Source organism: Tenrec ecaudatus, chromosome 3 (assembly GCF_050624435.1).
Source record: "Tenrec ecaudatus isolate mTenEca1 chromosome 3, mTenEca1.hap1, whole genome shotgun sequence".
Lineage (NCBI taxonomy): Eukaryota > Metazoa > Chordata > Mammalia > Afrosoricida > Tenrecidae > Tenrec > Tenrec ecaudatus.
This window is the reverse complement of record NC_134532.1, coordinates 169,475,103-169,501,852: the sequence shown is the minus strand read 5'-3', so window position 1 is coordinate 169,501,852 and position 26,750 is coordinate 169,475,103.

Sequence of the window (26,750 nt, the reverse complement as noted above, 5' to 3'; positions counted from 1 at the left end):
GGACAAGATGTGGCAAATCAGAATGGAAGCGATGCCCACTTTTGGAAGCCTGCAGCTTTCCCAAGCCTTTAGTCATTTCCACTCTGTCTACTTTTCATCCCCACCTTTTCGTAGGCTCCCATCTGCCCCCACTTGGAGCCCCTCCGGGTCATTTTAATTTGAACCCCGTGCAGGAAGAGCAGAGCCTCAATGCAAATCAGAAACCGACATGACATTTATGGTCCAAGGAAGACAAACAGAAAGCAAAGATAGAGAGAAGGCAGCCTCCTTGTCGCAGTTCCTGGCTGGAGTTATATGTTCATCTTCTTCCCGTCTGACCCAGACACTGACTGCTTCTTGGGGGGATGCGTGCTTGACCTCTGGCCCGCACAAAGCAATTTGACCGCACTCCGAAAGCAATAGCTCCCCGCTCCTCCTGTAGCAAGAGAACAGCTTAGCAAAGGCGGGACTCAGTATGGACTTGCCCTTGCCCTTCTCACCTGCTGACTCAGAGGTATTTGCATAGTTGGGATTCTGAGGAAACACCCAAGTCCACCAGTGCAAAAGTTCTGGGTGATCTATGCAAAGTATGTTTGCCTGCGCTGAGGCAGAGGGCGCCCGGGTTTTGCTGTTAAACCAAGGAGCAGGATAAACTCTAGCTCTGGGCTCCTTTAGCTAATGCAACCCTCACCAAACCCCGATGTGGTGGTGGTGGTGGTTTGTTACTTGTTGAGTCTGGGCTGGCTCATGGGGATCAACAGAAAGAAACAGGGAGGGGTCCTGGGCCATCCTTAGCATCTTGAGTGTGTTTGAATTCGGTTGTCCTGATCAGGTAGGGACTGCCATCAGCCCCATGTGAGAGATGTGGAATCAGAGCTCGCCAGAGAGTCAACAGGTCCCGGACCCCTCGGCCAAGCTGGAACGCACACAGGCCAGCTGCAGAAGCTGCCTGCTGATGGCCCAGGCCAGCCACACACAGAGGCCCAACTCACTCACTACCAGCAGGCCAATCCCAATGCATGGCGATCCTGGAGGACAGAGCAGAATGACCTCTGTGGGGTTCTGAGCCTGACCTCACAGTTAGCAGTGTACATTTGTGCACACCACTCGCCTGTATCTTGTCACACAGTTTGGTCAGATTCAGCGTCTTTGGGATAGGCCAGGTTCTACCTGTGTAAGCTGCTCCCCCGTGAGGCCACTATTTCTGGTCTGTGGAGGATCTAGCGCAGGGGGTGGGGTGGGGTATAGCAAACCCCATGTGTAAAAGAACAGAGAGCAAATACTGACCTTCTTCAGGCCCCTAAACTCTCTGCTACATACTCATTGTTTCAAAAAAAAAAAGTGTAACCATACCATCCATTCTGACTCATGATGCCCCCACCTGTGTCCAAGTAGACCTGTGCTCCACAGGGGGCTGTGCATTCGGTGTTGGCAGGAGCCCTGGTTACAGGGGTTACTCGTTGGACGGTTGACTGCAAGTTCAGCAATTCGAAACCACCAGTCACTCGACAGGAGAAAGATGAGGCGTTCGACTGGTCTACTAAAAGCCTGACAGCTTCAGGAACCCTCATGGACTGTTCAACCCGGTCCTGCAGGGTCGCTGTGTGTTGGCATCCCTCAGTGGTGGTGAGTTTGGCATTGGGCTTGTGCACTGTTGGGCTGCCATCTCCAGACTCTCCGAGGGACGGCAACAAGGCTGTCTGCTGCCATAAAGGCTGATGGCGGCTCAGGGTCAGGGTTGACTCTTGGGCAATGAGTAGGATCTCTTGGAAGCAGATTTCCAGGCCTTTCTAGCAAGGTGGCTGTGGGTGGACTCGGATCACCAAGTGTCTGGTTAGCAACAGAACAAACCCATTAGCAAGGTCTCAAACTGTGAAATCCATTTTCAGCTTGTGGATTCGACTGGGCCCTAGTAGCAGTTCTTTAATTAGGCCTGGTCTTCAGGACAGTAAGGTTCCAGGCAAGCTGCGTCCCCAGCGGCTGGTGGGTCTGGGTGCCAGAGAAGAGAGAGGTGGACTCACTCTTCTGTGGGCTGTGAGACATGGATGACTCCCAGTCAGGCAAGGAAGCAGAGAAAACACCTCACATCCCACTGGGCTCTTGGCTTGGAGTAGGCAGGAGCTGAAGATTGTCAACAAGGCTGGCGTGCGGTCGAATCTGAGACGTCCAGCCCCTCCACAAGGCCGAGCGTGTGATGCTAACGTTTGAGGTGGATGGGATGTTGAGATAATCCACACACACACATACCATCTGATTCTCCCCAGAGTATCAGCAACCTCATCTCCCAGCAGCTACTGAGCCTGCCTCTTATCTCTTGGCCCAGACAAGGAAGGGAGGTCAAAATTCTCTGCAGAGCTCGCCACCCTTTGCCCCTGCTCCCCAGGGAAGGGCACGAGCCTCACACATCACCTCAGAAGCAGTCAGTGAGGGGCCTCTGCTCAGCTCAGTGCTCCAAACTGTGGGGACCCTGTTGCCTTGTCACTTGGGAATGAGGGGAAGTTGTTTCATGTCTAGGACTTCTTTCCAGAGGAACACTTTTGGATCTGAATAAAGGTATCCCCCTAACTCAGGTGCAAAGGGTCGCATGATTCCTTCTGCTTCAGGAGTTCTTGCAGGTTCCTCTCTGGGTTGACTTGTTCTGTTCTGTTCCTCCAACTCACCCCCATGGCCAGCCGGCCCGCTTACCCCCATGGTGGCCTTCTGAGACAGAGGAGAACTCTCCCACTGGGTATCCAACGTTACTGTCTCGATGGAAGCACGCTGCCTCATCTTTCTCCTACCGAGCAGCTGGTGGGTTTGAACTGCTGTTCTTTTGACTTGTCGCCAATCACTTCACCACCGTGGTGCCAGGGCTCCTTTGTTTCAGAGCCACCAGCATCACATGATTGTAGCTAAAGTGCATCTTGTTTGGGACACTTGGGAAACAACTATTCGTCTCTAGTTATGTAGTCATCTGTGCTGTTTGGATGTACCCTGATGTCTTCTGACTCACAGTGACCTTACAGGACAAAATAGAACTGCCCTGTAGAGTTCCCCGGGCTGTGGTCGTTACTAGAACAGGCTGCCAGGTCTGCTCTCCTGTGGAGATACCGCCTAGGGATTTCAACCACGAGCATTTGGTTAGCAGTTGAGCGCTTAACCATTGTGCTGCCAGGGGGGTGTTGTGATAGGAATAAAACAAAAGCTGTCACGGAGTGGATTCCAACATAGTGCCCCTACAGGACAGGGTTAGAACTGCCCTGGTGGGCTTCCAAGACTAATGCTTTCCAAGAGGAGAAAGTCGCTTCATCCTTCTGCCTCCAAAAGGCTGGAGGTGTTGAACTGTTGACCTTGAGGTTAGCAGCCCAGGGAAAAACCACGTCACCACCAGCAGCTGTGCATGAGGTTGCTGGAAGTCGGCGTTGACTCGATGCCGCGCCCCCCCCCCCCACACACACACAATAACCCCAGGGAAGGTGTGTCTGTACTGTCTCTATTGCCTTTGTTGTGCCAGGTGACTGTGGGGATGCTGCACCAGGAAACAATGCCAGCAGCAGACCAGCGGCCTCATCCCTGCTCATTTGCAGGCCTGGAAGCTAACTACCTTCTCTTGTTTTGTGGGTCCCCAGTGGTTGTAAAGTGATGTGTCTCACTGTTCTTTTAGCTTGTGCTTCCCTACCTGCTCATGTCTCTGAGCCTCTCTGTGCGTGCTGATTAGCCTTTGGGCTTTCTATTATGCGAACTACCTGTTAACTTTTGCCTATCACCCCAATCTACGCTTGATTTTTACCTTGATTTCCAAGCATCCGTCAACTAAGTTCAAACCTATACATCGGGCCCTCCTCTATTTGATGCCCAGAGTTCAAGGTGAGTCTCATCTTCCAGGCGGGAGACCCAGTTTCCATGGTTCCCAGCCCATTCACCTCCGGCACAGCGTTCACTCAGCTGTCAGCGGAGGCTGGCGCCAGGTTGTGCCGATTCAGATAGACTACAAGAAAGGTCTGGAAATTGACTTCGGAAAATCGGACTGTGAAAACTCTATAGGTCACAATAGCCCAGATGGCTGATGATTGTGTTCATAATGGGGGTGGCCGTGAGTCAGAGCCTGACTTAACAGCAGCATTGGACTGCTAGCCATGAGGTTAGACGTTCAAAATCACCAACCAGGTGGTCTGCAGAAAGAAAGAAAGAAAGAAAGAAAGAAAGAAGGCTTTATGCTTCTGTAAAGAGTTACAGGCTGGGAAACCCACAGGGGTAGTTCTGCTGTCCTATTGGGTGCTGTGAGTCAGAGTGGCCTCAATGGGGTTTTTTGTTTTGTTTTGTTTTGGGCTACCATGAAACTACAACCAAACCCACTGCCCTCAAGTGGATCCTCACTTCTCACAAGCCTGTAGGACAGACTGGAGCTGCTCCAGCGTGGCTGACTCTGGAGCTTTTCACTGAGCAAAGAGCCTCCTCCTGGAACTGCTGGCCGGTGGTGAGCAGTCTATAGCTTAGCCCACTTGGGTGTGCACCCTGCAGCTAGCGCCCAGCATCGGCCACATCATTCCCCAGTGTAGGCCCTGTTCACGGTAGCTTTGGATGAATAGAAACTGCTGAAATGGATATAATCCAATTGGTCAATCTTTACCATATGATTTATCATTGCTTTTCCATATACAATGTCCATTTATAATTGCAGGTTCAAAAATGTATTTTGCATTTCCTCTTCTTAATGATGTGATTTTACACATCTCCTGTAGTGCATCACAGCTTCTCAAGGTCACTACCGAGCCCTGGGCGAGGAAAAGTTCTGGTACTTGTGTGTATTCCTGTACACCGAGTCAGGCTTCCCACTGCCCTCAGCTTCATAAGAATCCCTCGCCTTCTCACTGATTTGTGGTGCCACTTTGCTGTATATTGAGTTCTCCTGTATATCTCGTCTGTCTGTAAGCCGGTAGCAAAGACTTAGCATCATGGTATTCCTTCTAATATTATTTTTAATAAAAATGTACGCAAGGCTGATGTACAATGATTGAGACCTGGTTACACAAATCATAGTTCATCTATAAAAATAGAATGCCATGCAGGGGTTTAAAGTGATATAGTAATAGGATGCCTGATGGCAGAGATATTGTATTTTACTACTAAGTGAAAATAGCAGATTCTAATGTAGCAAGTAATGAGTGGTCCTAAGTATGCAATAAACAACTTCTGTGGTCCTGTTCCATCACTCATCTGTCAGTTTGTTATACTGTGGAGGCTTATGTGTTTGCTTCAAGCTATGTCACCAGTATTTCACCACGAGGCTCCCTCAGGGTGGACAGATTTCAGTAGAGCTTCCAACCTAAGGGGAACCCAGCATTCTGCTTCTGAAAATGGCAGCAGAATGCCAATCACTCAGATGCAAGCTCAAGTTGCAGCTGAGGAAAACAGAAGTAAGTATGACCTTGAGGACAGCACACCTAGATTTAGAGCCTGCTTCTAGACCAGATTTGATGCATGGAACACAGTCAGTTAAGACCACAGGCATTGTGAGATGACATCAAGGACGCCGTACGTGAAGAAATCAAAAGGTTATTTAAAAGACAGGGAAGAAGAGACGAATATGGATGTGGGAAGAGACTCTAAAACTTGCTTTTGAATAGAGTCACTAAAGCAAAGGGAAGACCTGACGCGAAGCTGAATGGAAGGTCCTGCAGGGTGGTTTGAGAAGACAAAGTAAAGGATCATAGTGAAATCTGGAGTTAGGAAACCACATGTGCGGGCCGGCCGCGCATTTCTCACACTAAGAGACTGGGGAAAACATCCACGCCTTGAGTTGCAATATTGAAGGATTCTACATATGAGTAAAAGATCAAATGATGCTGGAAGCATCGAAAGAAGATGAATGGAATACACAGAGTCTTTGTACCAAAAAGAACTGATTAACGTCCAACCATCTCAAGAGGTGCTGTATGATCAAGAACTGATGGCACTGGAGGAAGGAGTCCAAGCTTCACTAAAGTAAGTCACTGGCAAATAGCAAGGCTCTGGGGATTTACAGAACACCAATAGAGATGTTTCAGTAAATGAATGCTATGTTGGAAGTGCTCACTCATTTATGCTAACATTGCTACCAGACTAACGATCATTCCAAAAAAGGTGACCCAACGGAATGCAGACCTACTCACAGCGACCCAATGTTGAACAGAACAAGACAGTACCTGGTCCTGCACCAACATCACAATTGTCGTTATTTCGAGCCTCTTGTTGAGGCCACCATGTGAATCCATCTCATTAATAGTCTTTCATTTTTACCTTGACCTTCTATTTTCTCAAGGAAAATGTCATTTTCCAGGGACTGATCTCTCCTGATGACACATCCAAAGTGCATGAGATGAAGTAAAATTTTATCTAACTTGGATCCATAATCAACAGCCATTAAAACAGCGGTCAGAAAAATTAAAGAACTTTGCATTGGACACATTAGCAAAAATTCTCCTTGTTAGTTGTCAGGTACCATAATTTTTTACTCATAGCAATGTTATATCCATCCTCACAGCTGTTCTTACGTTTGAGCCCATTGTTGCAGCCATCATGTCTACTCATCTTCATGAAGCTCTTCCTCTTTTTGTTGCCTGCCCTTCTACTTTATCAAGCATGATGCACTTCTCCATGGACGGGGCTCTCCTGATAACATGTCCAAAGGACATGGCATGAAGTCTCACCAGCCTTAGTTCGAAGCAGTATTCTAGATGTGCTTTTTCCAAGATGGACCTGTTCTTTTGGCAGTGTCGGTGGTGCTTTTAACACTGTCTACCAACAGCAGAATCCCAATGCGTCTATTCTCCAATCTTCCTTATTCAATGTACAACTTTCAAATTCTTATGAGGCAATTGAAAATACTTTAGATCGAGTACAGTCTGGGTAGACTAGAGAAGCAAATCCAGGAAAACTCATATGTGCATAAGAAAGAGGTTTATATACAACAGCAATTGAATATTGAGAAAACATCCCAGCCCCATCCATATCAAGTCCATAAGTCCAGTATTATCCCATATGTCTGATATCAATCCATAAATCCCTCTTTAGACTCACAAAACACATGAAATAATGCTGAATGTAGGATGATCCCGGGCCAGTGGGTGGAAAGTCGTGTGGATCCAGTAGTAGTATAAGCTTCTCAGTGCCACGTGGCTTCCCCAGTTCTGAGGATCTGGCTGCCATCGGCCTGTCTCCATGTGGCTTGTCAACAAGAATGTCTCCCAGGGACTGAAAAATGAGAGAGCGAGAGAGAGTCTCTCGTCTCCAAGGAGGACGAAAGCAGTTCCCAAAATCCTCAGGAGGAAGCCATGCCACACAGAGACTTCATTGGCTATAACATGATTGACAGGCTAGATTCCACCCCTTCATGCTTAATCATCTCAAATTCACAAACAATTACATAACTACCAATTCCTAGATCTCTTTAAAGTGTTTTTTGAAAAAAAAAACTGTATCACTTAGAGCACTGAAGTGTGCCTAACCCAAGCCATAAATACATATTTTCAATTGCCTCATATACACTTGAGAACTGGACAATAAACAAAGAAGACTAAAGAAGAATTGATGACTCTGAATTATAGTATTGGAAAACCATTGACTATACCATGAACTTTCAGAAGAACAAACAAACCTGTCCTGAAGGGAGTACAGACAAAATTCTGCTTAAAATCAAGGATAGTGAGACTGTCTCATCATCAGGAGGGACTAGTCCCTGGGAAAGGACATCATGCTTGGTAAAGGAGAACAGCAAAAAATGGGAAGGCCCTTCACAGGATAAATTGACACCATGGTTCTAAGAATGCCTCAAACCTAAGAATAACGGACAGTATAGGGCAAGACAAGGCAAGGTTTTGTTCTGCTGTATCTGAGGTCACTGAATCAGAACAGACTTGTTGGCACCTAACAACCATTACTATCACATGTGTTTGTATGCCATAGAGTTCATTTTGACTCATGTTCGTGTATCATTGAGTCAATTTTGATGGTGCAGGACAGGGGGTAAATATCCCATATTGCACTGTAGGCAGAACTATTTTATAGGAATAAATCAAAAACTCTTTTTTCCAGTGGAGTCACTGGAATCTAACTGCAACTGAGAAGGTCGCCATTGCACTATGAGAATTCAGAAAACAAGATGTATGCGTGGATAGTCTAGAGCGAGTGCCGCACACACACATCCAGATAGTTTCAGTGGCTCTTAATGGCGATGCTCCTTAGAAGCAAGAATGGAGAGAGACATCATCTCCCATGTTTTGGACATGTCATCTATCAGGAGAGGCCAGTCCCTGGAGAAAGGCATCATGCTTGGCAAAGTAGAAGAGCAACAGAAAAAGAGGAAGGTCCTTGACAAGATGGCTTGACACAATGGATGTGACAATGGCACGGGACTGGGCAGTGTTTTGTTCTGTTGTACATAAAGTCCCTATGAGCCAGAACCAAATTGACAGCATCTAACAACCACAGTGGACAACAGGATTCTCATTATGACTTTTGAATATAGGAGGGGTCCAGTGAGAAAGCATTAGAGATACCTGGCTTTACCATTAGAGAAGAGTTAGCTCTCTGAGCTGCTAATTGAAAGGTTGGAGGTTCAAGTTGACTCCTCTGAGAGCAACATTGAGAACCCCAGGGAACACAGGCCTACTCTGGCCCACCTGTGATTGCCCTGAGTAGGAATGGGTTCGGCAGCAACCCGTGCGGCTTTGTTGTCATCATTTGCTGCTATGGAGGCATTCTACACTGCAAGCTCTACAGTGACTTGCAATGAAGTGTCAGTGTTACGTAGACGGCAGAGTACTGGCACTAGGATAATGACAGTGTGTAGATGTATGAATTACCTGAAGATCTCGTTAACTTGCCGATTGAGTTTAGAGCAGGAGATATTTGTGAGATCCTGCTTTACCACCAAACATCCAGAGCCTGCTGATATAGCTCCTCTGGACCTCCCTGCAGGCCCGGATCATTCATACTTGGTTCCGGCCTACAGCTCCTTACCTCCAGGAGAAGGCATTGAGGAAAGGAGCCACCACGCGGGCAGATTCTTCAGACCAAACAACCGAAGGTGGAAAGTTGAGGTGTATGTGCAGATGTTGCCTCGAAGGAGCCTGGAACTGTGGGTAAGCCTTAGCTGCTACTTCGAAAGTTCATGGTCAGGACCCACTCTGAAGCTCCTCGGGACAAGAGCTGGCATCTGCTCCTGAAAAGATTAAACTCAGTTGCTGTCAGGTCAATTCAGACTCACAGCAGCCCGACCGGCCGGACTGATGATGTTCCACAGGGTATCCAGGGCAGTACTTGAACCGGCTTTCTGCCACGGAGCAGCTGGTGGCTTCAAACCTCTGATCTTGGGGTTAGCAGCCGAGCACTTAACTACCGCACCACCAGGTTTCCTTCTCATAAGGATTATAGCCTAGCAAACCCTACAGGGAAGTTCTTCTCTGCCACCTGGAGTCGGTATGAGTTGGAAAATTGACTGTACAGCACCTAAGTATAACACATGTTTGTGGCGGTCTTTTTTTTGGATGGGGCGAGATAGTGGTTATATAGGGATTAAACTAGTACCATTATCAATGGCAAATGCAGGCCAACAGATGCCCTTCGACCTTCGTCCTCTTCCCTGCATTGGCCCTTCACTACCCAGCTCCTCTCAGCAGGAAGTCCCCGTCCCCACCTTCAGTGGTTGGAGGGGGGTAAGGACTGTCTTGCCCCAGGCACCCAGTTGGCCACATGGACTGGTTTACCTGGGTCAGAAGTCACCCAGGGACACATCACCAGCTGGCGAGAATGACCCACACCAGCGTCCAATCGAGGTCACAGATGTCTCACAGAAAGAATCGGTGACCTGTGTCCACCTTGGTGGGTTAGGAAGCTCCTCCCCTTTCATCGCCCACTGGATCTTGTTAGCCATGACTTTCCTTTGTTACTTTCCAGCAGAGAATTGGTTTAAAATTCCCAAACTTAAACATCTCAAACCAATGTTACCCAGTAGATTCTGATTCATGGGGCTCCGCGTGTGTCAGAGTTGAACTGGACTCCAAAGGGTTTCAGCGGCTGATTTTTCAGAAATATCTTGGGAAAACTTTCTTCTGAGATGTCTCTGGGTAGACTCCAACTGGCACCTTTTGGGTAGCAGCCAAGGGCATTCACCACTAGCACCGCTCACACACTCCTATTTTAAATGAGGGCAAGCGGCATGCTGTCTTTCTCACCAGACTGCCTGTCATTGCCTGCACAACCATGTCCTTCTTGCCTAACCCACTGATCTGGCACTGGGGCCATGGACAAGGGGAACACACAGGGTACCGAGCACTCACACAATGAATGTGATTATCAGTTTGCTGTAGAGACTCTACTGAGCTCTCCAGAATCTGATCATCTTTTTTATTTCTGGGCATTCAGAACTTGGGCATCAATCAGTATGTGCAAACTCCAAATTTTGTATTTCCACATTTGTTATCTCATCATCAAGGTAGAGGTGACTGTGAACAATATCAAGGGTCAGAAAGGTCCAGTAACTAGCCCAAGATAACCCAGCAATGGGACTTTGTACTCTCAGAAATTCCCAGACACAGTTCTACCCTGTGCTGTTGGGCCACTCTGAGTCAGAATGTACCAGAGAGCAGGGAGTTTGGAGTTTGAGGAAGGATGGGAAGGAGTTGGACAAGCGGATGGGAGGGATGCAATTGAGTTTGTCCTGAGTGGAGTTCTTGCCTCGGGATAAAGGAGATGCTCCGGAGAGGCCGAGTCCTGTGTACTTCCAACTGGAATTGGCCTCACATAGCATTCCTAGACCTTGAACGACACTGTTGGTGACTAAGCTATGGAAGAAAAGCCGTTAGCTACTCCTTTCTTGCTAACAAGACTACAGTTTTATTCAAACGGTTACGGGTCTAGCCCCAGTGAGTGAACTGGTTCATCTAAGTCCGTCACGGGAACATCCTTCCCCTTGGCTGGTGATTGATTTAGTTCTGGACATGAGACCGGACATGAGATAAGAAAGATCTAAAAAAAGAGGGCGGGGGGGATCTAAAGGGTCCTGGGAAAGACTTCTTCTCTGATAAGAAAGAAGCCCAGAAAGAGAAAGTTCCTTTTCTGCGACCAACCTACCCTCCTTCCTTCCTGCTTAGGCTGATAGAAAGTGGGGATTCTGTGCTTTGAATTGAGGAAGCCAGCTTGTGACTATAAAGAGTGATGCAGACTTGCACACGGAGGGGGACGGATCTAAAGATAGCAAGGGCCTGGGTCCTTGATGGTCTTGTTGAATGGCCAAACTGCCACCTCGGGACTTCTGGAAATGTGAGATAATTAAGTATCTTTATAATTTAACCTGCCATTCATCAGGTATTTTTCGACTTGCAGAGAGCCCTGTACAAAAAGCTTTCCCTGAACTCCCACTTTGCTATGCATTCTCACACAGACCCTCTGGGGGGATTGATGATTTCATCTAGAATACTCTCCCTCTGGTCTTTTCCTTGCCTTCCTCCCGGGGCTGCACGGTGCCGCGGTTGGCTCCACCTACACATGTGGACCATCTCCATCATTCTACAAGAGACAATTTGTCTACTGTGTGTGTGTGTGTGTGTGTGTGTGTGTTCATCTTTGTAAAACTCAGCTCGCCTACTCTTGATAGCCTTTCCTGACACAGCAGGATTTAGCCATGCTAGGAAGAATAGTGACTTCCCAAACACGTCTACATCCGAATCCCCAGGACCTGTAAACATGAGACCTTATGTGACAAGAATAACTTGGCCATAAAATTAAGGTCACTAAACCAAACCGATGGCTATCAAGTCGATCCTGGCGCATGACAACTTTACAGGATGGAGTAGAACTGCCCACGAGGTTCCATGGAGGCAAATGTCTATGGAAGCAAGCGGTCTCCTCTTTCTCCTATAGAGCACACAGCTAGTGGGCTTGAACTGCCAAGCTCTCGGTTAACAAGCAAGTGCTCAACTACTTGCTTCACCCAGGCTCCTAGGTTTTAAGGTTAAGGCTCTTGAAATAGGGAATTGATAATGGACTATCCAGATAAGCCTAATCAAATAGCACGAGTCCTTTTCATGCTGTTGTCAGCAGAAGAGGCAGAGAAAAGCAACCGTGTGGGTTTCAAGATGGAATGTGAGGGGGAAGCAAAGAAACAGATTCTCCCAGAAGCCTCCAGAAAGGAACACAGCACTGGGAGCAGGTTAATTTTGCCCAGCGTGCTCAGTGTCCGATTCAGACACGCAGAACTAGAAGAGAATACATTTTCATCATTTAAGCCAACTAGGTTTATCGAGCAGCAGGCATCCCATTTGCTGCTGCTTTAGTCCTTACCACGCTATGGCATGTAGTCTGCTGGGTGAGGATCTGGGTTGTAGACTCTGACAGTTTTGTGCAAATCCCAGTTGTGTTTCCATGTGGCCTTGGACAAGTCACTTAACTTCTCTGAGTTTCAGTGATGTCATCTAGAAAACAGATTTAAAATAATGTCTCTCTTAAGCAGGAGGGAAGGAAAGAAGTCGACTCATTGCTTACTGGTCCCTGCGTTTTTATAGGATGATGGAAAAATATGGAAATGGATCATGGTAATGGTTGACCAACGTGACAAACATAATAATGTCAGTGAATTGTAAATATGAGGAATGCTAATGTGGCCAATGATTTACTATCATTTACCACCAACAAAGGAAGGAGATCTCTCATGGGTCTCTAGTGACACTGTAAATAAGACTGTGTGCAGGCAACACACTGAGCATGACGCTGGGCAAATAAGAAATGCTTGATAAATGGTAGCCATCATAATCATTGTTATAGGTCCTTGGAAATTCCTCTGTGGTGGAAACTTCCTCAAAATAGGCATGCCCCCCCATTAGTCGGAAGTTGCGAAGTCTTGTTATGCTGTAGTTAAGATGAAAGAGTCTACACTCAGCCTCCTTGGATTTGAATCCAGACAGCTGTATGGCATTAGACACGTGAGTTTTACAGTGAGTTTCCCTAGAAGCAGAGCCTGAAATACTGGGTGCACGTCCTTCAGTTGGGAAGTGATTACAGGTAATACCTGTAGCAGGGTGAGAAGGTAAAATAGGGATGAGAAAGAGGCTAATAGGTTTGGGTTACTAATCAAGGTACTGTGGGCGTCTGGAGTGTAAGCCCTCTCGGAACTCTGGGGGAATGTAAATCGTGTGTCTCTGAGTGGTCACCCCCAAGGACAGAGGGAGCTGGGCTAGTCAAGTACCAACTCCTGCCAGTCAGTGGTTGAGTGTGGCTTCCAGAGGGACAGTAATTCCCCAGCACATCTGGCAGAAAGCCCTCCTGCAATAAGATGGTGTCAATGGGAACTAGGCCGCGGAGTGGAGGGATACGGGGAAGATGCCCTCGGGTTCTGCTGTACTCAGTTCTCTTCTTCAAAAGGGGAGAGTTTGGGTTTGTTCGTGTGTTGTTGTTGCTGTTGTTTTTCATTCTTCAATGCTTGCATGCATAGGGGGCAATTGAAAAACCATGTACATATGGATTTCTCACATGCTTGTGAGGGTTAGATCATGTAAAAGAAGGCTGGATATATTTGAACGATGGTGCTGTTGAAGGATATGGCATAGATCATTGGCTGCCAAAGAGCAAATAAACGCATCATAGAAGAAATACAAACAAAATGTCTCTTAGAAATTAGGATGGCAAGACTTCAACTTGTTTCCGTCGGTGACTAGTAAAGGATATCAGGTTTGGTAGAGGGCCATCAAAAATGGAGACACCCTAAAAGAAATAGACTGAAACATGAGTTGTTCAAATGGGCTCAAGCCCACCAACAATGTAGAGAGCTCAGGACTGGACAATGTTTTGTTCTCTCAGGCACCAGGGGGCTTCAACAAGTTTGGGAGACAACTCCCTTACCTTTTCTTTCCACTTTTCCACACAGTTTTGGAAGCCCCCAAAAGGATATGATTGCTAGAAATCTGTGCTGACTCAGCACCAATGAGCCAACAACAAGACCACACAATGGGAAAAGTCATAGGATGATTGTGAGGTTATGTAAGCCACTGCCCCTTGGCGCAAACAGTTCAACGCCACGCTACTAAGCAAAAGGTTGGCCGTATTGAAGTATTGTTCAATGATGTTCTCTGCCCTTCTGTAATGTGAAAGATTCTTTTTGTTCCCACTACTACCCTCTTCAGTGATGTTTGGATAGCTGATTATTCTCATAAATAAGACTTTGTGGACCATGAGCAAGAAACTAACATTCGCCTCTGGGTCTGTGGGGAGCAGGGTTCACAAGGAGCTAAGAGTATAACCTTAAAATCTGGAAATAGCTGTGCAGTCTGTGGACCATATATTCAGGTATTCAAAGGCATGAAGGACCTTGCTTGCTGAAAGGGAGGAAGACCTGAAGCACTTACTGATGAAAATGAAAGATTGTTGCCTTCAGTATGAATTATAACTCAATGTAAAGAAAATCAAAATCCTCACACTCAGACCAATAGGTAACATCATGATAGATGGAGAAAATATTGAAGTTGTCAAGGATTTTGTCTTGCTTGAATTGACAATGAATGCTTGTGGATACAGGAGTTAGGAGATCAAAAGATCATTGCATTGGGTAAATCTGCCGCATGAGACCTCTTTAGAGTGTGGAAAAGCAAGGATGCTACTTTGAGGGCTAAAGTATGCCTGACCCAAGCCATGATCTTTTCAATCACCTCACATGCATATGAGCGCTAAACATTGAGTAAGAAGACTTCAGAAGGATTGGTGCATTTGAGTTATGGTATTGCCAGACATCACTGAAAGTACTGCGGATTGCAGGAAGAACAATCAAGTCTGTCTTAGAAGAAGTACAACCCAAATGCTCCTTAGACACAAGGATGGCAAGCCCTCATCTCATGGACATTGGACATGTTGTCAGGAGAGGCCAGTCCCTGGAGTAGGACATCGTGCTGGTCAAGGAGAGGGGCATGAAAGAAGAGGAAAGCCTTCAACAAGATGGACGGACACAGTGGCTGCAAACAGTGGGCTCGAACATACGGACGACTGTGAGGGCGGCACAGCACCAGGCGGGGTTTCGTTCTGTTGTACGTAGGGTCGCTAAGAGTCAAAACCAACCCCCTGGCACCTAACATAGCAAAACATGGAGGCTACTGAGATTACGTACCAGGCAGTTAGCACCCTGAAGGCAGGGACTGAGGGCTCACTGCTAGGTTCCCTGGCACACCCAGCAGGTGAGCGAGCATGTAAAGAACTGAGCAAGCTGGAAAGTGAGTGATGTCGTTCCCAGTGACCTTGACTGGCCCCTAATCTCTCCTCATCTTGTTTCCCTGGCCTCGCTGTCACCAGGCCACCAGAAGTAATCTGTGCCCAAACTGTGCAAACGTTGGCAACCTGGTATGGCTCTCTCACTCAGTGGTGCCACTTAGAACACAGAGGACAGGCTAGAGGTATTTATACCGACACATACATTTTAAATGAACCCTCGCTTCTTTCTGAAAGGAAGCCAACATCCCTGTTGGAACTGAAAACATTTTATATTTATGTATCACCGGTTAGTGAGGGAACACAAAGTGTCAGCCAATATGATCCCATTAGTCCTCACAGGAACCCTGAGGGAAGAAGTTGGCAAGAAGCTGGCCTCCGTGGAGAAAGAAGAGTGCGGGGCCTCGGGAGGGCAGCTAGCACATGCCAGAGCTGCTAAGCAGGTGCTCCGGGGACCTGGGAGAGCGGCAAGAGGAGGAAGACTTCACGATGGAAAGGTAAAGGGCTCTTCCTAGCTGATCATGCCTCAGAGCAAGGAAGGATGTGAGGGTCGGACCTCCACGTGCTGCTGCGGCATTGAAAGGAAGAACAAGACTGGGAGTCTCCCAACTGTCCCTCCGTGTGGTACCCACAAATGAAGTCCTAGTCACGTGTTGTGTTAGTCCGGGTAGACTAGAGAAACAAATTCATGGACACACATATGTGAATAAGAAAGAGGTTTCTATACAAGAGCAATTGAACATTGAGAAAATGTCCCATCCCAGTCCAGTCCAAGCCCATAAATCCGATAGCCCATATACCCGATACCAATCTATAAAGTCCTCTTCAGACTCATGAAACACATGCAACGATGCCGAATGCAGGCTGATCTCAGGCCAATGGGGTAGAAAGTCTTTGGGGTAGAAAGTGGCATTGTAAGCATCTCAGTGCTGGCAGGGGTCTCTAAGTGACTTCTTCAGTTCCCAGGGGTCTGGTTGCATCAAGGTAGGTCCACGTGGCTTCTCCAGCTCTCAGGTGTATCGCCATGTGTCATGTCAGTAGAGCATCTCTCAGGGAGAGAGAAGTATCTCCTGCCTCCAAGAAGGAAATCCAGGAGTTTCCCTGAATTCACAGGGGAAGGCCACGCCCACACAGAGGCCTCATTGACTACTCTTGATTGACAGGCTAGACTCCATGCCTTCACTCTTACTCCTCAACTTGACAACCGATTATGTAACTACCACCCATGCGAAGAACCAATCCTTTGAGTCGTGACAGGAAAAGACATCCAAGATACATAAGGGGTCATGGGAGCTCCTATAGTCTCCTTTCTCAAGACTGCAAGTGGGTGCGTTCTAATTGTACGTATGTATTTGTATATTAGGCTTCGCGAGAGATAAGTCCAAAAGAATGAGCAACAGTAATTGTCTTTACAGGTTGGGGTAAAGAGACTTGGATTTTTAAATCATTCATCTGTTTGTCAGCATCAGCATCATGCTTTTCGCTGGTCATCTGCAGGAAAGAAATGCTAAAAGCCAGAAAAAGGAAATCCTTGATGTCACTTAAGATGTATTATAAATAGGAAATGAAGTTATTAAAAGTATGCTCACATTGTTTTCCTTTTATTAAAAAAAACACACCAGGAATGCTTTTCCTTGACATGAGGAATTTGGAAAAATTCCACACGCGTTGCTCTTTAATTCTGACTACCCAGTGAAAATTGGAGCTGGTCCTCTGGTTGTGAACATGTGGTCTGGTGTCTGCAAAACTGAACCATAGAGGGAAGTCATGCTCTGCTTTCCGGAATGGTTTGAACATGGGACTGAGCTGTAGAGGGTGGGGACCACACAGAACCAGACTCCAGTTTCAGCTTTGGACCTCACCCCACCGGGCCTCGAACAAATTGCACACATTCAGTCCATATTTCAAACACACCTAAGCACCGATTGTGTGTCAGGCTCAGGGCACAGCCCTCGGAGTACAAGGGGGCTTTACAGACCATGGAACACTAGGATTAAAAGATAAGCGTATCAAAAGCTTAAAGAGAAAAAATGTAGTTTAAAAACTTTTATGAAGCCCCCATTTTCTATAGAATGAAGTTAGCTTGTGCACACACACACACACACAAACACACGCATACATCCAATTGTTTGAAGGCTCCTCATACAGAAGCCAGCAAAATAAGACGTGAGCCTGCACTGGTGGCCCCACCACAGGTGCCTACATGAAAACAGAGAATCATAATACGTGGGCCACCTGTGCTACAAGAACCCCTCCAGATTCATCCACATTCCCACCGAGTCCATTCTGTCTCCTCGTGATCTTCTAAGACAGGGCAGAATGACCCCATAGGGTCCCCATGGCTGTACTCTATGGAAGGAGGCTGGTGGCACAGCGGGTATGTGTTGAGCTGCTAACTGCAAGGTTGGCAGTTCAAAACCACTAGCTGCTCCATGGGAGGAAGCCGGGGCTTACTCTTCCCATAAAGAGTGAGAGTCTCAGAAACTCACAGGGACAGTTCTACCCTGCGGTCTCTGTGCATTCGCATTGACTGAACATCTGAGTTATTTGTTCATTTGGGGGGGGGGGACAAAAACTGACATGCTTTCTCCCACTGAGTGGCTGGTGGATTAAAACCACCAATCTTTTGGCTACCAGCTGAGCACTTAACCCACAGTGCTACCAGGGCTCCTTTGTGCTCCAAGAGAGGGCATGGATTTAGTATTAAGTCTAGAATTGGGCGGATCAGAAACCTCAGCTGGTTTTCATAGGAGACAGACAAGTGGAGCGACATCTGACTTCAGAGCCACGCCCCTCGCAGGAGCAGGGCTTCTCCACAGACTTAGTCGTCTAGCCTTCCTGCTGCTCCTAAGGAAACCAGAAAGACAAGCCAAGCACCCTCCTCTTCCCTTCCCTTACCAACAGGGCACACTGGAGTGCTGGCTTCAGACGGAAGCAATGGAGGTGGCATGGAACCTTCTGGTGAGGAATCTGGATAATCATGCTAGAAATGAAGCCCATGTGGTGGAGCCACCACGGCCCAGGGCGTTCACCGTCTCACCAGTTCTTCAGTGGGGCAGTCATTGTGATCCAACCGACCACCGGGACCGAGCTGGTGGCTCCTTAAGCGCTCGGCCTGCGTTGAGAGATTGAATGCTGACGACCATCCGAGGAGAGAAGTGCCAACGTTAAGTCCAAAGGAAATGCTGCACAATCGTAGAAATAGGTATTCAGCACAAATATGCAAATGTGAAGCTATGGGGCTGTCCTCTCTGGAATGTTAGACGTGTCTGAAGGCGGGACTTCCACCTCTTGGAACTGTCTTGAAGATTTCTGCTCTCTTCAATTACACCACGCTCGCACAGTTTGGGGGGGCTTGAGGGACTCAAGTGGCATTCCTTCTGATGTTCCTGGAGTTTGGGGAGCACAGTGAGGTCTGCAGGGCAGGGGCAGGACAGCTGAGTGGCTAGGGTAAGGTCTCCTAGAGAAACACTTGGAGGGAAGCCCTTGCTACCCTGGAAGGATGAGCAGGTTCATTGTTGTGATGAAAAAAAAATTCCTTGGCAGAATTTTCTTGGCTTTATTCTCACCAAAGCAGTTTTCAATTTTCTTAAAATTTCTTCTTAAGAAGCTCTCCCCCAACCATACTGTGTCCTTCGAGAACAACTATCCAGGGTAACCCTCACCCATTGCCACTGAGTAGAATCTGGGGTTTAGAGAACCCCTCTGGAATCAGACCAAGTTGTCCCTGTAACCCTCAGAGTTGACCTCTAGACTGCCTTGAATTGAATGAGCTTGGCAGGTCCTCTCGGGAGCCGTCCTTCTGATGGGGCCTGCCTTTGAAGGCACGTGGCAGAGACCAGGGCAAGCGTGTGACTGAGAGAAGTGGTCTGTAGCCAGGCTCTGATCGCTCACACAGTCGTGTCTACGCTCCTGTTGTTTGGAATAAACCCACCCAGGCCCCCCAACAGGAAAACTCTGGGGACTTACCTTCTTATGTCTCTTATTCCCTTCTTACAAGTCAGGAAAGTGAGCTGCAGGAAGGCTTAGTTCGCTAGTCAATGGTAGAGTTGGGATTCAAATGCCAGCAAGTCAAATATCGAGCCAACGATCTTAACCACGATGTCCTATTCTTCTTCCCTTCTTATGGACAAGGAAACTGGAGATCAGACAAGTGGAATGGCCTGCCCAAGCTTGTCAGCTGAGAGCTAGGCTTGACACTAGCTCTCTCCAACTCAAAGCGTGTGCTCTATAAAACACGATCCTCTCTTGCAAGGACCAGACAGGGAAACTCTCCAGGACAGTGAGGCCTTACCTCAGGCCTGTCGATGATGGCAGAGAGCTGCTGGAAACAGCCCTGCTCCGCGTCTGCTCCCCTGGCTGAAAGCAGAGACTGGGGAGGGAGTGCTTGCTTGGCTTGCTGCCCATGGCAGATGGGACTACTTTGCCATCTGTGAGTGCCCTCATTCCTGGTCCCTGAGCCTTAATACTGATCTGGATATTCACTCATTCACTCAACAAACACTTCCTGAGCTCTCGGCCAGACCCACCAGAAGTCCTAGGGGTGAGGTAGGAACCAAATAACAATGCTTTCGTATTTCAGTCCCGGGCTGCTGGTGCTTGCTTCTGTCCTTCTCAGAACACCCTTATCGCTACCTCCTTGCTTTCTAGAAGTGAGTCTTTCTTTAGCCTGCCAGTTACTGACACGGTCCATCTGCAGGCCTCCACTAGCCCATAGGATGCCTTTGTGCAAATTAGCGAAAGGCGCCCCTTCTGGGAAGATGGAGCATCACAGGCTCCAGCGTGTAGTCCTGGCCCAAGCCTCTGGTCCAGGCACCTTTGTGCAGGACATAGTCTACGTGCCTGTAGGCAGCAGCCTGCTCACTAGCCTTTCTCAGGTTTGGAGATGTGCCCGGGATACCTTAGCTCAGTGACTTGAAGTTCTAACTGACCCCCATCCCGCCTTGCAGAGCTGGCTCCCCACACCCAGCCACTATAAACTGGGCCCTACAGGTCACCAGCTTTTCAATTCACCACCTACTAACAGACCTGCCAGACACAGCCCACCCGCTAGTCTCTCCATCCCCTTCTTCTCTGCCCCTCCCCCAGCTGTGCTTCCAGCCACCCCTGGATGTGGTTAGCGCGGGTTCTCATTCAAGAGCCCTCTGACAATGGGCCATTGTGAGCACGTGCGCCCACCCCCTCACCTTTAGTCACACAAAGACTCAGGGCAGGCTCCACAGCAGGGCGATGTGAAGTACACCATCAGGATGCCCTCATTCCTGATGTCATTCTATCAGATGCGGTGCAGCGGGATCGCTGGGACGCGTACAGAGGAGAGGCAGGATTGAAGATCTAGAGCAGATGGAGTCTCTCTCCAAAAGAGAAGAACTGGACTTTCAAAAATCCAACATTTCTACTGAAGCAATGATTAGATAACTAGCCAACTCTTACCCTCAGGTCACTTCTTCCAGGAAGCCGTCTTGGGTTGCTCCCTTTTCTCCTGCACCGCTGGGCTTCTAGTAGTGCCTTCCCTCCCAAAGTAGTGCATCTCCAAAGCCCCTGGTCACTGCTCTCATCATATTTAATTATAATTTCCCATTGGCCATTCTAGGAAACTGAGTCTATCCCTTGCTCAGCTCCACATCATGAGCATATAACACGGAAATCAACCAACAGTAGGTGGGAGGGAAAAAGAAAATTGGCATCAAGAAAATGAGGAACTAATGCTGCTTTTAATTCCCCTAGCAATCTTCATAAATCAGAATTTACTATACTGAGTAGTAATTCCATTCATCCATGCATACTTCCATACAGTCATCTGTCCATCCATCCATTCCTTCATTAATTCATAGATGGCATTTTTGGAGTGCTAGGATCCCTGGTGGTATATTGGTTATATGTTGGACTGCTAACTGCAAGGTCAGCAGTGCAAAACCACCAGCTACTCTGCCTGATAAAGACGGGCTTTCTACTCCCATTAAGAGTTACAGTCTCGGAAACTCACGGGGGGCAGTTTTACCCTGTCCTATAGGGTCGAGATGAGCTGGCGTGGACTAGATGGCAGTGAGTTTGGAGTTTGGTTTATGTGCCTCGGAACTGGAGAGTCTATAAGGAACACATAGCCAAGGCCCCTGTCCATTTTCTAGCGGGGGTTTCAGAGCTTAGACTTGAGGAACAGACAACAATATATTCCCTAAGGGGTCACTTATACCACAGTGAAACTTTATAACTTTTGTTGGCCCCAGCGGTGTCTAAAAAGAATCTAATGGTCAACTCTGGGGTCATTTTAGAAACTCATTCTTGATCTATGGTTTACTACCTAAGTTGTCTTTGGTCAAGTAGCTTGACCTTCCCAGCCTCAGTTTCCTTGATAAATGTGAGCGTATAACTCACAGTGCCGCCATGCCTCTCTGAGAGCAGGGCCCTGCGCTGTTAGCAGGGATCATTCTTCACCGCATGAGTGGTTTGCGAGCAGGTTAAATGTTCTCTGGGCATCAACGCACAGGCCCTGTACTCACAGGAAGACATTCCTTACTTCCACTGGCTCGTGCTCAGTTTTCCTAGGGTGTTAACTGGATTAGTTTACACCCACTGTCATATGATTTGTGAGTCCAGGCTCAGTTGCCAGAGACACCAGTGACCATGAACTTGAAGCAGGAACGCAGCACAGGCAGCAGTGGGGACTCCAGCAAGAGCATTCAGCTTGGGCTGTGGCCCTAGATGTGATAGCCCCAGTGGCTCTCTCTCTCATGGATGGCCCAGAGCTAATTTCCCCTTGTTATGGAACCGGAAACAGCTAGGATAAATACAGCCGATTTTAATCAACTGCATCATAAACAAAAGGCGCAGATGGCAGGGCAAGATTGACTGACAACACCAAAGTCCTCTACACACTCCCGAAAGCCCCTTTCAGGGGACACTGGGGCCACGTCCCCCCCCCCCCCCCGCTTTGTTGAGCTCTTTGTAGACGTGAATGGCAGGAACTCTCTTCCTTGAAGGACACAGCTGCCATCACCAGGATATTAGAGGGCGATTGCTCTTTGAAGCCACACAGGAAAAGACCTCTCAATTGGAGTCTGAAGAGGTCAAGAGGGCAATTGGCTGTCTACATCTAGGCAGGAAGAGAGATCAGTGTTTAAATTGAGCAAGGGTCCTTGTAAAGTCTAACAAAATGGATTAACAGGGGGACAATCACAGACAATGATGACGGCAGCTTCATAAATCTCTACTAGGAGATTCACCTCTCTTTATTCTTCCTCATGTATGAATGTATGCATGTGCACACACACACATATTATGACTCAAATCTCAAATCACCACTTCTGAGTCCATATTAAATCATGATTCATGCCACCTCAATACCATGGCCAGTGATGTTTGGACCAGCAGTGATGTCCTGACTCCAACAATGCCAAACGGATTTCTGAACCTTGACCTTAGTATTCAATGAATGGGATGGCCCAAGGTAAACCGATGAGTGTCCTTTCCCAGGAATTTAATGAATTGAGAAAGTTGACTTATTTGTCCATTACAAGGTCAGAATACCAGACAGTCAAAGTTAGGGAGGTGGAAAAAAGCAGATTTGGTAGAAGTCAGCTCTGAAATGAAAAGACATGAGCACGATGCTAGGACCTGGACAACGGGATCATTAGCGCTCTCTAAAAGTCTACGGACACGTGAAAATTAAAAACTTCCAGAAGGTCTGCATGTGTCTGGTAGAAAAAAAGATGTTGTGTGTGACAACCTTGGTTCTCAAACGTGGCTCCAGGACCACCTTGGTGGTGGTGTGGGGAGGCGGGTGGGGAGCCCCACAAAGTCAACGTTGTTCTCAACGTTGTCTGGTCAATTCCGCCTCAGAGTAGCACTGCGCCACAGGGTTTCTAAGATTGTCACATCTTTCTCCATTGGGATAGCTGGTGGATTCAAACCACTGACCTTTTGGTTAGCAGCCAAGTACTTATTCTCTGTGTCACTAGGGCCTTGTAATATATAATAACACAAAGGCATGAATTGCCTTTTTCACTTTCATTTTCTTACAGACACGTAGTGGGATGTCTCAGGGGCTACTTGGCCTGTGCTTTGACAATGAATCAAGGAAGCAAGCATGGGTTCCAGCTGTCTTCTATGACCTGTTGTGTCAGGGCAGCTCCCAAGTCATGGTGCAGGGAACAACAGCAGCACCGTGTTTCTTGGCTGTGATCTTCCTACATTAAGACGACTAGATTTTCCTTCCATACTGTTACCCGGTGGTTTCAATCTGCCCACACTTAGGGTAGCAGTCAAGTCCAAACCCCTATGGGACCTCCTTGTCTTCCATCAAGCAAGCCAACAACGGGATTGCACACGCACTCGCAAAAGAGTAGAACAGTGACTCTGCTTTTTTCATTTTATAGATCACACACACACACACACTTTTAGTTTTTGTTGTTGTTGTGAGGTGTCACTGAGGTGGATCTGACCCGAGGCAGCCCTAGGCACAGCAGAATGAAACCTGCACAGATCTGTGCCATCTTCAAATTATCCCTGTGCCTGAACTCCTTGATGCAGCCACTGAGGCAATCTATCTTGTCAGGGGCTTTCCTCTTTTTTGCTGCCCCTCCACCCTACCTGACATGATGTCCTTCTCCAGGCACTGGTCTCTCCTGAAGGCATGTCCATAGTATGCGAGAGGAAGTCTTGCCATCCGTGCCTCCCAGGAGCACTCTGCCTTTACTTCTTCCAGCACAGATTGGTTTGTCCTTTTTAGCAATCCAAAGTACTGTCAATATTCTTCTCCAGCACAATTCAAATCTATCGATTCTTCTGTGGTCTTCCTTATTCAATGTCAAACTTTCACATGCATATAAGGCAATGAGGAATACCATGGCTTGGGTTAGGTGTCCCTTATTCCTCAAAGTAGCATCCGTGTACTTGAATACTGTAAAAGGTCTTGTGCAGCAGACTGACGCAATGCAATACATCTTTTGATCTCTTGACTGCTGCTTCCATGAGCATTGACTGTGGACCCAAGCAAGACAAAATCCTGATAACTTCCATCTTTCCTCCATTTATTATAGTGTTACCTACTGGTCCAGTTGTGAAGATTTTGATCTTCCTTATATTGAGTTATAATTCATGGTGAAAGCTACAATCCTTGATCTTCATCAGCAAGTGTTTTAACTACTCCTCACTTTCGGCAAGCAAGGTTGTGTCGTCTGCATATGGCAGGCCATTAACAAGCCTTCCTCCAATCCTGATGCCACACTCTTCTTTACAGAGCCCAGCTTCCCTGGTGAGTTGCTCAGCACACAGATTGAACAGGTCTGATGAGAGGATACAACCCTGGTTCCTGATATTAAACCCTACAGTATTCCCCGGTTCTGTTTGCATCACTGCTTCTTGATCCATTTAAAAGTTCTGCACGAGCACAATGAAGTGTTCTGAAATTCCTATTCCTTCCAAGACCATCCACAGTTTATTATGATCCACACAGTAGAATATCATTGCATAGTCCATGAAACACAAATAAACATCTTCCTGGTATTCTCTGCTTGGAGCCAAGATCCACCTAATGTCCACAATGCGATCTCTCATTCCCTTTCCTCTTCTGAATCTGGCCTGAACGTCTAGCAGTTTCTTATCGATGCATTGCTGACACCTTTGTTGGATGACCTCCAGAAAAAAAGTTTATTGCATGTGATAGCAATGATACTGTTCTATAGTTTTAGCATTCTGTTAGGTCACCTTTCTTTGGAATGGGCACAAAGATGGATCTTTTCTAGTCAGTTGGCCAGGTAACTGTCCCCCAAATGTCTTGGCATAGACCAGCGAGTGCTTCTAGTGCTTGCTGAACCATTTCAATTGGCATTCCACCAATTCCTGTAGCCTTGTTTTGGGAAAATGCATTCAGGGTAATTTGAACTTCTTCCTTCAGCACCATTGTTTCTTGTTCAGATGCTACCTCTTGAAAAGGTGGGCTGTGGACTAGTTTCTGGGGGGACAGTGACTCTGTGCATTCTTTACATCTTCTCTCGATGCTTCCATCATCATTCAATATTTTGCCTACAGAATCTTTCAAGATTGCAACTCAAAGCTTGTATTTTTTTCTTGAGTTCTTTCAATTTCGGAGAGTCTGAGACTGTTCTTCCCTTTTGGTTTTCTAAGAAGGACTTGGCTCCTCAAAAGAAAGAAGTTGCTGCAAACCTTATGTTTTAGTTTTTAAAACAACAGTTATTTCTAAACATATTATTTATGTTAAACTGTGAGCTGAAGTTCATCTCCACACAATATCTGTTGCAAATCCTAAACCTGTGGCTGCGGGATTAAATCTCCTTCTGTGGGGAAAGATGTTGGAGAAGTTCAATATTGGCAGCTAACATAGGGTTGGAGATGACTGTGGAACAGACTATCAATTGCTCCTATGCAAGTTCAGGTTGAAATTGAAACCAATGCAAACAAGTCCACAAACACCAAACGACCCCCTTGAGCATGTTGTCGTTATTAGGTGCCTGTGGCAGTTAGATAATTTTATGTCAACTTGTAGATGTTTGAAAGTGTAGAGGTGGTATCTAACCTGTCAATCAAGTCACAGACCGGTGGTACCTACTTAGGGGTGAGGCCTTCTTATAAGTAGGGCCCTGGGAACTTCTCTCTCTCTCTCTCTCTCTCTCTCTCTCTCTCTCTCTCTCTGCCACTTTGCCCTTCTGCCTACTGAGTATCTACTACTGACGCTGAGAGCTGCCAGCTCCCTGCCATGGTCCACTGCTCCCTGCCATGGTCCACTGACCACATAATGCTGGACCGACTGGTCCATGATCTTCCTGCATTCTTCAGCTTTACATATGGCTGTGTGAGTCTGAAGAAGACTTATACACTAGTATTGCCCTTGAGTTGGACTGTCCTGGGATGCTGTCTTAGTATATAAATACTGCTTGATATAAATTTCTTTCTTACACATATGTGAATGTCACTGGATTTGTTGCTCTAGGCAACTCAGCCCAACACAATCCCATTGTCAGTTGTATCGCGGAGCAACACCATGCATTACAGCAGTGGTTCCCCACCTTTCCCAATGCTGCTATACTTGAATACAGTGCCTCATGTTGGGGTGACCCGCCCAACCATAAAATTATGTTCTTTCTTTTTTTTCATAAATCTTTTTATTGGGGGCTCTTACTGCTCTTATAACAATCCATATATCAATTGTATCAAGCACATTTGTACATATGTTGTCATTGTCATTTTCTTAATTGTTTTATTAAGGGCTCATACAACTCTTATCACAATTCATACATACAACAATTGTGTAAAACACAATCGTAAATTCATTGTCCTCATCATTCTTAAAACAAATGCTCTCCACCTAAGGCCCTGGTATCAGCTACTTATTTTTCCCCTCCCTCCCCACTCCCCCCTCCCTCATGAACCCTTAATAATTTATAAATTATTATTTTGTCATATCTTGCCCTATCCAACGTCTCCCTTCACCCACTAATCTGTCGTCCATCCCCCAGGGAGGACGTCACATGTAGATCCTTGTAATTGCTTCCCCCTTACCACCCCACCCTCCCTCTACCCTCCCAGTATCACCACTCACACCACTG